General features: G+C 33.4%; 1 protein-coding gene across 1 annotated transcript in view; it reads left to right on the top strand.

Moving 5' to 3' along the window:
- Positions 1-8,204: 8,204 nt before the first annotated feature.
- The window catches only part of LOC111056619, a 100,063-nt gene continuing 93,111 nt past the window's right edge, over positions 8,205-15,156 (top strand). The window contains 1 exon segment of the mRNA XM_039439584.1: positions 8,205-9,086. The gene's annotated coding sequence lies outside the window, so the exon portion shown is untranslated.

Raw genomic sequence — 15,156 nt, 5'->3', positions numbered from 1 at the left:
AGGGAAATCTATCAAAAATTAAATGAGTCTAAAAGAGTAGAAGAAACTAAATTTATAGCACTGATAGAAAACGTGGATTGGAGTGACATATTTTTATGTCCTACCGTTTCACAAGCTGTAGAGAAATTTATTTACAAAATTAAATGTTGTATTGATCAATCTTATAGTACACAAAAAATAATAAAAAACTTTTAAAACCATGGATGAATGTAGAGCTAAAACATGAAATTGATAAGAAGAATAGATTGTATAATTGTATAGGCAACAGCCAGAAAATACTAATCTTAAGCGTGAATTTAACATACAAAGAAATAACTTAATAAACAAAATAAGATTTAAAAAACAGGCATATTACTCTGCTGAACTTGAAAAGAATATGACGAACAGCAAGAAACAATGGGCAACAATTAAAGACTTGACTGGTGAGAAAAAGATTAATAAATCTATAACACTCAGCGATGAAGCAGGGTCCCTAATAACATGTGATAATGAAGTAGCACGAATGTTTAATGATCACTTTTGCACTATAGCTGATGGTTTAAGAGAACAAATTATGTGTGATAATAATCAAATAAATAATGCATTCAAGAAGTATGAGAAAAATTTCCAAAGCAATAGAATAATTAATTCGATCTTTTTCTACCCGACGACCGAAGTGGAGGTCTTGAACATCATATCAGAACTCCAAAATAATAAATCACCAGGATACGACAATATAACACCATCACTAATAAAATCTATAGCACACTATATCATTGATGTCCTAGTATTTATATTTAACCTAAGTTTAAGTACGGGTGAATTTCCTGCGGAGTTTAAAAAAGCTGTAGTTATTCCCATATTTAAAAAAAATAACAGAATGCAGGCTACAAATTATAGACCAATTTCGTTGTTGTCAGTATTTTCTAAATACTCGAGAAAATTGTTAAGAGCCGGGTCACGAATTTCCTGGAACAACACAACTTCTTTAGCAAAAACCAATATGGCTTTCAGAGCAGGCTTAATACAGGATCAGCAATCATGAGGCTGATGACAGGGGTATATGATAGTATCAACGAAAGAAAGTCATGTGCTGCATTGTTTGTTGACGTCATGAAAGCCTATGATATGGTTGACCATGATATTTTATTAGATAATATGTATCGAGCAGGAATAAGAGGCATTGCACACAAATGGTTCAGATCCTACCTCACTGGTAGACTGCAGCAAACTAAGGTTAATAGCAGTGTAGTCAGTGATTTTAGTGAATTGAAAATTGGAATACCACAGGGATCAGTGTTATCGGGTTTACTTTTTTTAATCTATGTGAATAACTTATGTAATGGTACTTTCAAGGGAAACTTGGTTGCATTTGCTGACGACACTGCACTCCTTTATAAATCAAATTCATTAGCTGAACTACAAGAAGACATGCAGAACGACGTCAATGCACTTAGATGGTGGTTCACTCGGAATATGATGGTAATGAGTCCTAAAACAAAATTTATCATATTCAAACTAAGAAAAGATGTCCAATTTCCCTCCCCACTCAAGTACCATAACATCAAATGCTCCTTACTTGCTGACTGCGATTGCATGGACCTTGAACAGGTCAAGAGCATAAAGTACCTGGGTGTGTGGGTGGATAATAGAATCAGTTGGCATGAACACACAAGATATGTCAAGAAAAATTGTTGAAATATGTAAGGATATTTTATCTTCTTAGGACTGTTTGTAATGCGGAACTGATGAGAAGGATCTACTTCGCTCTCATTAACTCGAATTTTGAGTATGGCCTGGAAGTCTGGGGGGAGCATATAAGGCAGCTTTACAACCAATAATTATCCTACAGAAATCATTCATAAGAATTATGTCTTATAGAAGTAGATATGATCACTCTGCACCGGCTTTCAAAGAACTCAAAATACTGCCAATCAGAAACTTGTATATCTATAAAACACTAAAGCTTTTTTTTCGATCGGAGTGGAGAAATGCGGTTGATTAATACGCGCAGGGTTGGGAGGAATCAGCTAGATGTGCAAGTCCCTAAACCAAACCTATCTATTTTTAAAAAATTCTTCTCTTACCTGGCACCAACATTTTTTAACAAGCTCCCCTGTTAATACAAGGTGCGGCAGGAACGATTAAGCAGTTTGTTTCCATTGTCACATCAGCTGTGATAAAGTTACAAATTTCCACATGGTCTGTTTTTGTTTCTTAGTTAACCCCATTTCAGTAGCCAACATGATTTGGACCGGTGCTCATCGTGGTTTTGCCGTTCGCGCTTATTATGAGAACAATAAATCTGTGATCGCTACACAACGAGCTTTTCGACGACAGTTCAACATTCCACGCAACAACGCCGTTCCGAATGCAAACACAATTCGGTCATGGATTCGGCAGATGGAGGAAACTGATAGTACACTGAAAACAAATACACATTGTCGTCGCAAGTCCATTAGAACGCCAGAAAATGTGCAGAGGGTAAGAACAGCATTCGAACAATCACCGGAACGCTCTGCTCGACGACATTCTCTTGCATTGGGGATTTCAGACCGCAGTTTAAGAAGGATTTTACATTTCGATTTAAAGTTTCATCCTTTTAAAATAATGATTGCTCAAGAATTACGCCCAGTAGACTACGCCAACCGACAAAATTTGTGTGAGCAAATGCTTGCTCAAATCCCTCCACATGCAGCTTTTTTTAGTAGTGACGAGGCACATTTTCATCTTAGTGGGTGCGTGAATAAGCAAAATTTTCGCTACTGGGCTGAAGAAAACCCTCGAATTATTCATGAAAGACCTCAACATTCTCCTAAAGTGACGGTGTGGTGTGCCATATCACAATTTGGCGTGGTTGGCCCCTACTTTTTTGAGGAGGAAGAAGTGACCGTGACAGTGAATTCCCAACGTTATGTTTCGATGTTGAGAAACTTTCTGCAACCCAAATTAGAAGAGATGGTTGAAGAACACGGGCTGGCGGATTTGTGGTTCCAACAAGATGGAGCTACTGCTCACACAGCTCGAATTTCACTAGACGTTTTGAGAGAGATGTTTCCGGGACGCCTAGTCTCTTTGAGAGGTGATGTTGGGTGGCCTGCGCGGTCACCAGATCTGAGCATTTGCGACTTTTTTCTTTGGGGATATCTGAAGGAAAGGGTTTTCAAAGGCCGCCCTCACACTCTAGCAATGTTGAAACAGCGGATTATTGACGAAGTGAATGCCATTCCCCGCGATATGTGTGCAAGAGCTGCTGAAAACTTCAGAGATCGCCTTCAACAATGTATTGATGCTAACGGTCGCCATCTTCAGGACATAATTTTCAAAAACTAAGTAATATAAAATGGTATATTGAACCGCTTCAGAAAATAAAAACATGTTTCCATTATATATCCTGAGTCACTTTTTATTACTCCTAAAAAATGCTTAATCGTAGCTGCCGCACTCTGTATAAGAGGATGTAGGCAGAAGACATCCTTCTGTAGTTTATTGCACAAACACCTGATTCACGAAGATGTATCAAAGTATTATGACAACATTGTGTAGTAGAGCTGCAGGGTACATTATGACTGCACTAATCAAAAATTAAAAGGTATAAAATTGTTATAATCTACTCTAACAATAATGTTTTTCTAATGGCTGTTAAGCATAAAAAATCTATTGAACTTGTAATACTATTATGTGATCTATTGTACAATGTTATTAGTTTCCTTTTTGTAATGTTCAACTGATGCTGAAGTTTTCTTCTTTTTTTTTTCTTTGCTTTTGTCGTTTTCAGTTTTTTAACTTCTTTCCTTTTTCTTTTGTTTTTGTATTGTTCAATTATTGTATCAACTTTTTTATCTGCCCAAACAGGTTCAGTAACCTTTGGGTTTATTTTCCAGTGTAAAGATCTTTTGTATTTTTCTTTTCAGGGTATGTTAGATATTTCAAGCGATTTTTTTGTAATCAGAAGTTAATGCATGCTCTGAAAGATGTACGTAAGTTATGTTAAAAATGGAAAATAAATTTGATTTGATTTGATTTGAAATTCAAACGTAAACTGAGTTTGAAACTAGTTCATCAACAAACAATTGCAAACAAGTGACATCAGGTACTTGTGGATGAGAATACTGCGTGAGGTCTACTGTTCACAGAACTACTAGTATTTCTATAATTGTGATATTGTCGAAAATATCTTGATTATACTAGTATTTATACATGTACAAAGACGATCAGGCGACATTGCGGAGGTGGAAAAGTGGAAAAAGATAGCACTTTTTTCTTTGTCGAATGCTAGACAAGGATAGCAACACCAATGTTAATCAAATACTACCATTGTAACGTGAACCACTCTATAGAATACTTGCATGTCCAATTCCGCATTCTTTTTGCAGACATGGTCTAATTACTCAACAACTTTTTAGTTTGTTCATCATATGACACACACGCACTCTGAACATACACTGCATTGTCTCCTTTGTGTTCACTTGAATAAGAAACATAAATTTCATTTACAAAAATGCTGATATTTTAAAGTTTATTATTTTTAAAAATAGCAGGTGAACAGTGCTCTGTAAGGATCTAATTGAGTACTTGACCTACTGAGATCTTGAAGAATTTAAAATAGGCCTATAACCATCCTCGGTAAATTAAGAATCAATGTCCAAAATTTCAAGTTAATCAGTCCAGCAGTTCAGACGGGATGATGCGTCATTCGTGAATTTCCTATCCCGTACGTGTATAAGCCAATTCTTTCCTCTATTATAGTATAGAATTATACTTCTTTAAAATGTTATTCAGAACATACATCGCCTTCTCCAAGTCTCATCTATAATACATCCATACTGGATAGGTGTGTACGCCTAATCCTGGAAAGAAGAAGAAGATTATAGTATAGATAGATTATAGATGAGACTAGCTTTCACTTGAAACTTTCAGCATTGGTTGAATGTGAAGCATTTATGTTATTCACAAGAAATGCTGACACAGTTTAAAGTGAATCTCATTATTCACCTCTAGACAATAAAACAATAGATAGAACTTCTTGGCTGCTCAGTAGACTGAAGATCCAGGAAATTGTTGGATTGTTTTAGTTTGGACAGATGTCAGTTACTCGAAGAATAGGTAACTGGAATGAATTAATATTTCAGATTTATTGAGAGTGTCCTGGAGGAAATGACTGGCATTCCCCAGGAGTTTCCCGTTTGTATAAGTTATTTTCATTTTCATATTCTAGTTTGGACAGATGTCAGTTACTCGGAAAACAATAGGTAACTGGAATGAATTAATATTTCAGATTTATTAGTAGTAACCTGGAGAAAATAATTGGAAATCTCCAGAAGTTTCTCGTTTATATAAGTTATTTTCATCTTGGTCAATGATTTGATATTAAACTCTATGTTGTCATGTTTCTCTGAAGGTGATATTGTGCTAATTATGACATTTTTAAGAATAAGTAGTATATGTTTCAAGTGTTTGGTCAGGAAATTAGACAAAGTTTAAAAAAGCGGAGGAGAAGTAGTATAATGCTTCAAGTGTTAGGTCAGAAAAATTGGACAACGTTTTAAAAAGTGGAGGAGAAATGACCTATTTTCAATAACCTATTGATATCACTTGAAAATGGCATCAATGTCCGAAACATGTTGTGATTAAATAATTCATGAAGGGTACTGAGATATTTATTTTTCCCTCTATTTCTATTTTCTGGACTATGTTAATGATTCAAAATTCAGGGGCGGAGGAACAGTTTTCGGTTGTCCCTGTTGATCCTCCCCTATTAAAAAAAATAATTGTGTATCATTGAACCAATTAAATAATAAAAAATAGTGATAATTATGTGATATTATGAAATTGATATTGAATGAAAAGGCTTGTAGTTGCCACAAGACAAATCTATTAAAGTTTCAAGTTAACTCAATAAATTTGTGGTTGAAACTTCTTCTACAGTGAGATTCAGGTTATTAAGTCAGTACCTGAAGAAAAATTATTTGTTTGCTATCCTTGTCTCTCATTTGACGAAGCAGATGGCTCTACCCTTTTCCAAATCTGCACTGTTTCCAGATTGTTTGTTAACTAAGTAATAGTGGACTGTAGTGAATACTAAGCAAATGGAAATGAGGCTATTTATTCCATTCAGGTCATTCTATTCAATTAATCTATCAAATTTTTTTTCCAGGTGTGAGGCACCATATATATTCCAATGTTTTACAAATACTAGCGATAAAATACAGCTGTTCTTAGTGAGAATTTGTGTGTATTTTTGGCTTCAAAATTCATAAAATAACTTAATTAATTCAATGTGCAGTGATAATTAAGTGTAATATTTAATTATAATTTGATGTTTTAATTTTTCTAAATTTGAAAATTGCATCTCATATTTATTTTTGGACGAAAGTTGAGCTTGAACTTCTTACAGAAGAAACATAACCTATTTTTTTGGACATGTAATCAAAATTTGGGAATGGAATAGTTTTGGGCCAAGCCTTTTGTTCCTTCCCAATCATATTTGAATATTATGATTTGTTATTGAATCCACGAATAAATAAATAAATAAATAAATAAATAGTAGCTTATTTGAATTGAGGAGTGTATTATTTTTGCAACAGGTGCCTCTCCATCACTCATTATTTTTCTCTTTCTTCCACTCTCACACTATCACTCTCTCACGTTCTTTCTCTCTCACTCACATACACACACCCTCTGTATAACACTCTCTCACACTCCTTCTCACATCCTCTTTCTCTCTCACCAATGTGCAACTCTTTCGCTCTTATCACCAACTCTTTCCACCAGAGAAACGTAATCGGCGCTGCTAAAGAAAGTTCAAGTGGGGAGTGCATAATAATCGACGCGTCTACATACAGCATGAAAGTGAGCGAATACTAACGAGTCCTTTCATTGAGTTGAAGAGTATGAATGGTCAATGAATTGAAAATTAATATGTGTTACTAGAATAGATAAAGTGTTGCATGTATGAATAATTTATCTAGGACATCAACAATATCATGCTCTCGTGTGATGAAATTATTCATTTGGGAGACTGAACAAAAAACATATTTTCTAAACCAAACAATATTTTTATTTGATCAAGTTCTTCTCACCTACAGATCTTCATATCTAATAATCCATTAAGTAAATAATTAGAGTAATTTAGAATATGGGATACGTAGCAGCTCCAAATAACTAATTGAAATGTATCATTGTTAGTGAAAATTATTATTAATTACCCATTTGATCCAATTTTAAAATACAGGGGCCTTGTTCATAAAAAATTAGAAGTCCTGTAATACAGGAACAGCTGATTTTATCGGCTATATTGAGCATGTAATTGGAATGGTGATTCTCCTGTATTACAGGACTTGTAACTTTTATGAAACAGTCCCCAGAGCATTTCAATGATAATTTAATTTGAAACATTGTGAAGAATAGGCAGACAATCATAGTTACATTTGAAAGCGTGATGATATTCTAAAACGAAGATATCACTGTTTGAAATTTTTAAAGAATTACATAGAAATATAATGGAATTGATTCAAGTTCTGAAAAACCACAAAGGATATAGGAATACATCGTTAAATGCTACTTAAATATTTGAAAAGACAAGCTTCCATGTTCATAGTCATATATTTGTGTTTGCTTATAATGATATATTCTTATCACAGAATTGAAAAGTTATCAACATCTATGAAGATAAAAAATTCTGATATAAAGAGATAACGATATATAAGATGAAGATATGAAAGTGCAAATTGAAAACAGTTCAAGATGACGAAAAAGTGATTGAAATAAAACAAATAGGCTAAATAAGAGAAGTTTAAAACTCAAAAACACACATTATGTCAATATTTTTCAATCCTATTATATTAAGCGAGCAATTTCTGTATTTATATATATTTATTCATATCTGGTTATGTTCAACGGATCTCGGAAACGGCTCTAAAGATTTTCACGAAATTTGGAACATAGTAGGTTTATGATATAAAAGCTCGATTGCACTAGGTCTCATCCTTGGGAAAACTCGCTGAACGACATTAAAAGGAAAATTCATCTTTGGCTGAAACAGCTGTGGATAGTAAAAAAGTGAGTGAGCAAGTGAGTATGTGAAAAATCAAAATATCGCATCCCCGAAATTCATAAGATGACGTATAGCCAGCTGTGAAATATAAACACGATCATTTTAGAGAATTGTGTTCTGTTTATCAATAAATAAAAATAACGAGCGAAGCTCATGCTACATGCTACAAAAACTTATCTGAATCAAAAAAGAAAACTTAAAACTATATCTAGAAACAACCACACATCCTCCATCAGTCGAAAATATCACAAAATCATCTTAAATCACAATCAAAAGCCTTTCTAAAGTCTACAAATCGCGAGAGAAATGTAGAAACCATACCTGGAGAGAAAGTAGTATGTGTTCATGTTATTGTGCACACACACATAACTGATAAGGTTCTCGAGTGTAAATTTTGACAGATTTAGATACAGTTTTGCTAGTATTGTTGTGCTAGATAGAATCTGTGTCTATTTTTGATAGTTTATAGATAAGAGGTGAATTGTAGTGTTGGACTGGAGTTTAGCTGAGTGACAGACAAGTATTTGAAAGTAGTTTGGAGTGAGAGTTTTGTAAGATCTGTGATAGATTGTTGAAATCGAATTGTTGAAATTGAACAGATTGTTGAAATATGTGTTCAATCTTGATTTAGAATAGGAACTTTCTTCTGTAGGAGAAGTATGGTTTTAATTTGATACCATGAGTAATTATTGTAGATTGATATCAAACTGATATTTGAAAGAAAAGTTTGACCACTTCACCCCACATCCAGATGATCGTTTCAAACAAAGAAACCCTCACTAAAAGATATTGTTGAAAATGGACAAAGTAAGAAAAATTTAAATCCAAAACTATGTTATCAATATCAGTGGCAACAAGGCTAGGAATTTTGAGACAGTGAGAACATGAGAAAACATTGTTTAAAGGATACACAATATTCTCCAGTAGGATTGAAACAGTACTGCCAAATTATTGTGAACTGTACAGTGCGTCAAATTTGAAAATGGTGACACCACGACTGACATGGATTTGAAATCTATCTGAGAGGTGATAAAGGATCTCCAAAGACTGGGTGAGTTTTTATAGGAAAAATATTAGCCTGATATAATAGATTACACTCTTATTTTCCTTTTATTTCAATTGGATTATTGGAATAATTATTCAAAATTTGATTTATATTGATAGATAGATATTATTATCTTAATTTAGATTTACAGATATTTAATATCTACAACATCTCTAAAGTGAGGTTCACGATATAATGGCAGTGTTTGATTAGCAATGGTATTGCTATCCTTGTCTATCGTTCAACAAAGCGGATTGCGCTATCTCTCTCTTGCTTTGCTCTGTTGCCAGATCGTCTTTTAACAATGTAGAATTGATAACCAAATTAACAAAATATTACATCTAAACCATAAAAATTCATTATAAAATTATTGAGAAATATAAATTCTTTGATAAATAGAATATAATTGATTCTATTAAACGAGAATGAACTACATCAAAAAACATGTATCAGCTACCGTCTATAGAAGGCATTGACAAGACATAGTCTCCATGCTGCCTGTATCAGGCAATGTTTCTCTCATATATTTTTCCACTGTCATTGTAACGTGGACCTAACTATAGAATAATCAATCAAATATCTACAAAATCTCTAGATTCATTCATCAATGATCATTCTTCTAAATTCTTCATTCATGAATGGAATCATTCTACTTGATAACTATTATTAAACGAAAATCCTAATTAAATGCTACAAATCACCCCGAAGACTTCTGCTACTGCAAATATTGACAACAGGGTAAACAGCTAGATGGAAATTCGATGAGCGCTACTATACAAAAATTATTTGTCATCCCGGGAATCGAACTCAGTACCTCCTAATTGCCTGATTTCTAATTGGGAGGTACTGGGTTCGATTCCCGGGCTGACAAATAATTTTTGTATAGTATCGCTCATCGAATTTCCATCTAGCTGTTCACCCTGTAGTCAATATTTGCAGTAGCAGAAATCTTCGGGGTGATTTATAGCATTTAATTCGGATTTTCGTTTAATAATAGTTATCCATTAATTAGCATTTGAACAAATGCTACTGCCAAATTATCTCCATCTGTAGAATTCTTCTTCATTGTTCACCATCAAGTTCAAGATCATGTTCACCATCATCAGTTGGAGTTTCATTGGAGAGGAATTGAGAGAAATCCTAAAACTTTACAGATGGAATTAAATAGAGAATGCATTCATTCAAAATGCTAAATAATATATAATTATTATGTAACGAGAATCCTAAATAAATGCTGTAAATCACCCCGAAGACTTCTGCTACTGCAGACATTGATAACGGGGTTAACAGCTAGATGAAAATTCGATGAGAACTACTATCCAAAAATTAGTTGGCAGCCCGGGAATCGAACCCGGTACCTCCCAATAGCTAGTCAGGAATGCTTACCCTTACACCAAACTGACAATCTCTGGATAGCAGCTCTCATTCTATACGAAGCCATAGCGGCCAACCAGTTTACAGATGGAATTAAATAGAGAATGCATTTATTCAAATGCTAATTAATATATTATTATTATTTAACGAAAATCCCAAATAAATGCTGCAAATCACCCCGAAGACCTAAGTAATAATTATAATCCTATAACTTTTTCTGAAATAAGTGTTTAATGTGTTCAATTCATGAGACATTCTTATCACTGTTCAATTCATGAGAAATGCACATAAATTCTCTCATATCGTTATCAATTCTTCCATATAATATGCTTCATAATCTTATGATCAATGACTGTATTAATTAAGACAGAGCAATATGTGAAACTTTCCACAACTAATTAATATATTTCTCACTTTCAACTCACCAATCAGATAACGCGTTATTTCAATTGTAGTAAAACAAACAAAACGGTCAGTAGGGTCTACCTTCTTGAGAACTTATGAGAAAATTCTACGTTTAAGATCTTTTCCCAAGTTCATTCACATTGAAGAAATGCTCTACATTTTATTCCAATGATCTTATCTAACAAAAAAAAACATTCAGACTTTCCTGGACCATATCAATAATCATAATAATCTACAAGAATAAATTATACACATCTGATTGAACGTTGTGAATTTTCTTCACAACATAATTTTCTTTGTTTGTTTTGATATAATCTGAATAATTAATAAGAAGCATTTAGATTAATTTATATTTATCAAATATTTTCGAAACTTTTACATTGATACTCATTTTCACTTCTCTTCTTCTTGTTCTTTATTTTCTTATTCTTTCCTTGCCATCCTCTTCTTCTTTAACCTCTTCGGCCTCTTCTTCGTCTTCTTTTCCTTCCTCTTCTCCTTCTTCTCCATCTTCTTCTCCTCCTTCATGTACTTCCTCTTCTTCTTCTTCATATTCTTTTTCTTCTTCTACTTCTTCTTCTTCTTCTTCTTCTTCTTCTTCTTCTTCATCATCATCTTCTTCTTCTACTATTACATTTTCCTTTCCTCTCATTATTCTTCTCATTGTCTCTTGTATTGCTAGTTCCTTCTTATCCTGTATTGTTCAACCCATATTCTCCTCTTTTTTTAATCTTCATCATCACTTCTTCTCCCTCTCGTCTCCTTTCTATCCTACATCTCCTCTCTTTTTATGTTGTTCTAGTTCTAGTCCTTCTCCTGCCTCTTCTTCTTCTTTTTTTTCTTCGTCTTTTTCTTATACGTTCCTCTCTTTTTCTTATTACCTCACACCCTCTTCCTCTCTAATATTCCTTTTCTATCCTACATCTCCTCTCTTTTTATGTTGTTCTAGTACTAGTCCTTCTTCTGCCTCTTCTTCTTCTTCTTCCTCTTCACCTCTTCTCCTCTTCTTCCATTTCTTATTCTTCAATCTTCCTTTTATTTCCTACATCTCCTCTCTTTTCTTGTTGTTCTAGACCTAGTCCTTTTTCTTTCTCATCTTCTTCTTCTTCTTCTTTTTCTAAATCTCTTCTTCTTCATCTTCTTTTCCTTTTTCCTCCTCTTCACCCTCTTCTTCCTCTTCTTCTTCTTCTTCTTCTTCTTCTCCTGTCGACTTCTTCTTTCTCTTTTTCTCTGCTAAGCAGCGTACTTAATTCACGCACAATTTTCGCGCACAGAAATTAGCATTACAATAAATACTCACACACGCCTCTGTGAAAAACCTGGAATAAAATCATCATCATCATCATCATCACAGTTTGCTATTCTTCTAAGCAAGAAATCCTCTCACTAACTTGCCCTATTTAACCCGTTCTTTCTTTTTCACACCTACTACAATAATATGAATAACGATTGTTATGGAAATTTGCGCGTCTTGTCTCTCTCTTTTCTCTCAAAGAGAGAGAGACAAACTGCTTGGTTTTCTCTCTCTTTTCTCTCAAGAGAGAGAGAGACACACACTGCTTCGTTATGTAGCTAGATTCACTTTGAGCCGTCAGAATTCCTTATGATTCACATCATATTGTTTCCCATGCAAACAATGTTGACACTACTTCAAAATTATTCTCACAGTAAGATAATTGGTGTTAGAGTTTCGCTGAGAGAAGAATGAGATCTTAATTATTTTAATTATTGTTGTTATAATAGTAGAGTATTGTTCGTTGTTTGTTAAGTAGAGTAGACTTCATCTATTGTTTGTATGTTTCTTAGATATTTTAAATACGTAAACTAGCAGAGTAAAGAATGAGATCTTAATTTTTATTTTTGTTATGAAGGTTGGGTAGTGTTTGTTATTTGTTCAAAGTAGAGTACACTCTATTTATGTCATTTATTTATAAAAAAATGTCATTTTCAACTGTGTCTAACAAGACCTAGATTCTATCTCATCACAGTAAATTGACATTAATTCCCAGAGGAATGCAAAAATTTCCCTCATAAATGCCCAGTTGCACAAAAGCCGGTTAAATTTCATTCCTGATTAACTTCACGTGAACCAAATCAGAGAAGACCATTTCAAAAAGATGGATCAACTGGAATCAATCAGGATTGAAAATAACCCGGCTTTTTTGCAACCAGCACTAAGTACCTGATTGAATGATTACAAAAGTTCAACAGCTGAGTTATAATTTTGACACAATCCCACACTCATAAACTCGCTCACTCACTTCCATCATCAACAGACGACGAAATACTTATTATCAGCTGTTCTTCCAAAGATGAATAATAATTATCCTTTTAATGTCCTCCAGCGCTTTTTCCCAGGGATGAGACCTAGTGCAATCGAATCTTTATATTATAAACCTACTATGTTCTGAATTTCGTGAGAATCGTTAAAGCCGTTTTCGAGATCCGGTAAAATACAAACATATAAACATAAAAACATCAAAACATCTGAACATATAAACAGAAGTTGCTCATTTAATAGTATAGGATATGCGAAATTTCAAGTTAATCAGTTGAGTAGTTGAGACGTGATGATGTGTCATTCATGAATTTCCTATCCCGTACGTGTATTCTTTACAATTCTTTGTACAATTCTTTTCTTTATTATATTATAGATAATCTATACAATATCCAAGTAACAAGTAAACCTACAGTTCTGATTCCCAATGGTTCATCCTATGACGAAATACTTCATAGCATGAACAAGCCTTATAATTGATTATTCAAATGTGGTACTGAAAAATCGGATTTCAAGATAGAATGACTAGAATTGCTATTAATCAATTATTGAGAATTGCAAGAATTTACAGAATTCTAGAAGTTAGCTCTCAATGATAAATAAAATCATACTACACTCAATCACGAAATTAAATATAAAAATCAATAAAAACAACATGAAACTTTTTGTACTCTTTATTATTTAAAATATTAAGACTATGATCGACCATAACTTAGGTCCTTTTCAAGTTCAAGTGGAAAATAAACAAGTTGATACAAGTTTTCATATTGTTCTTATTTTTTTGTGAAATGTAGACCATTAAAGTGAAGTGTTATTATTATAAAAATCGTACATCGAAAATTTTCTACTATAAAAATCGAATATATAAAATGATATCATGAAAGCAAATTTAAAAATGAGTTAGTTTTTCGAGCAATAATTTTCTACACAAAAACTCACTAAGGCTTCGTTTCTCAACATTAATTTCTTCACAACATTTCACCGTGACTACAGTGTTATGATTTGTTGATTCATAAAAATGGCAACATAAGCTTATGCAAACTGCATAAAAAGGAAAACATTACTGGTTGAAAACATGACTGACTGATACTAACTGACTTTAGTGACATTCGCTTAAAACTGACAGCAATTCTTGAATGATAAGTCGTGTTGTTGTTTGAAAGAAATGCTGTCGGTCCAGAGTGAATCCTATTTTAGCATTGTTTTATATATAGAACTCAGATTGTTTATAGCACTTAGTGAGGTCCACGTAATTGACCGAGCGAAGTGAGGTCTACGATTCAAGTCGACAGTTTGGCATTTCTCTTAATGTTTAAATGTTTTTATGTTTATATGTTGTGCATTTACTTTTTGTGTAGTTGAGAAGTTGATATTGTGGTAATTATTCATATCGAATGAAAAAGAGTAAGAAATTGTCAAAAAACCACTGATTTATTGATAATTAGAAAGACCGGTTTCGGTTATTACACCATTGTCAATCTCTGATAAACTTAGTTATCAGGTCTTTCTAATTATCAATAAATCAGTGGTTTTTTGACAATTTCTTAGTCTTTTTCATTCAATTGTGCATTTAGGACGAAACGCGGTAATAGATTTCCATGAAATTTAACAGGTATGTTCCTTTTTTAATTGCGCGTCGACATATATACAGGGTTTATGGAAATTTTGCATTTCAAGGATAATATAAAAGGAAAAAGGAGCCTCCTTTATACGCCAATATTGTAGTAAAAATCAGACTATAGAATTATTCATAATAAATCAGCTGACAAGTGATTACACAGATGTGTGGAGAAGCCAGTCTATTGCTGTATTTCCATAAGGTCTATAGTTTCAATCAGGTACTTGTGAATGAGAATACTGCGTGAGGTCTACTGTTCACAGAACAACTAGTAATAGCAGTGGAGAAAGATAGGAGAAAAACGTTGCCGATCCTCTGTCTTGGCAATGCCTCCTATAGACGGTAGCTGATACACGTTTATTAATGGTAACATCAACTTTTTATTCTCGTTTAAAATAATC

The sequence above is a fragment of the Nilaparvata lugens genome, chromosome 13, assembly GCF_014356525.2.
Source record: "Nilaparvata lugens isolate BPH chromosome 13, ASM1435652v1, whole genome shotgun sequence".
Classification (NCBI taxonomy): Eukaryota; Metazoa; Arthropoda; class Insecta; order Hemiptera; family Delphacidae; genus Nilaparvata; species Nilaparvata lugens.
The sequence above is the reverse complement of the archived record's forward strand: the minus strand, read 5'-3'. Positions and strand labels throughout refer to the sequence as shown.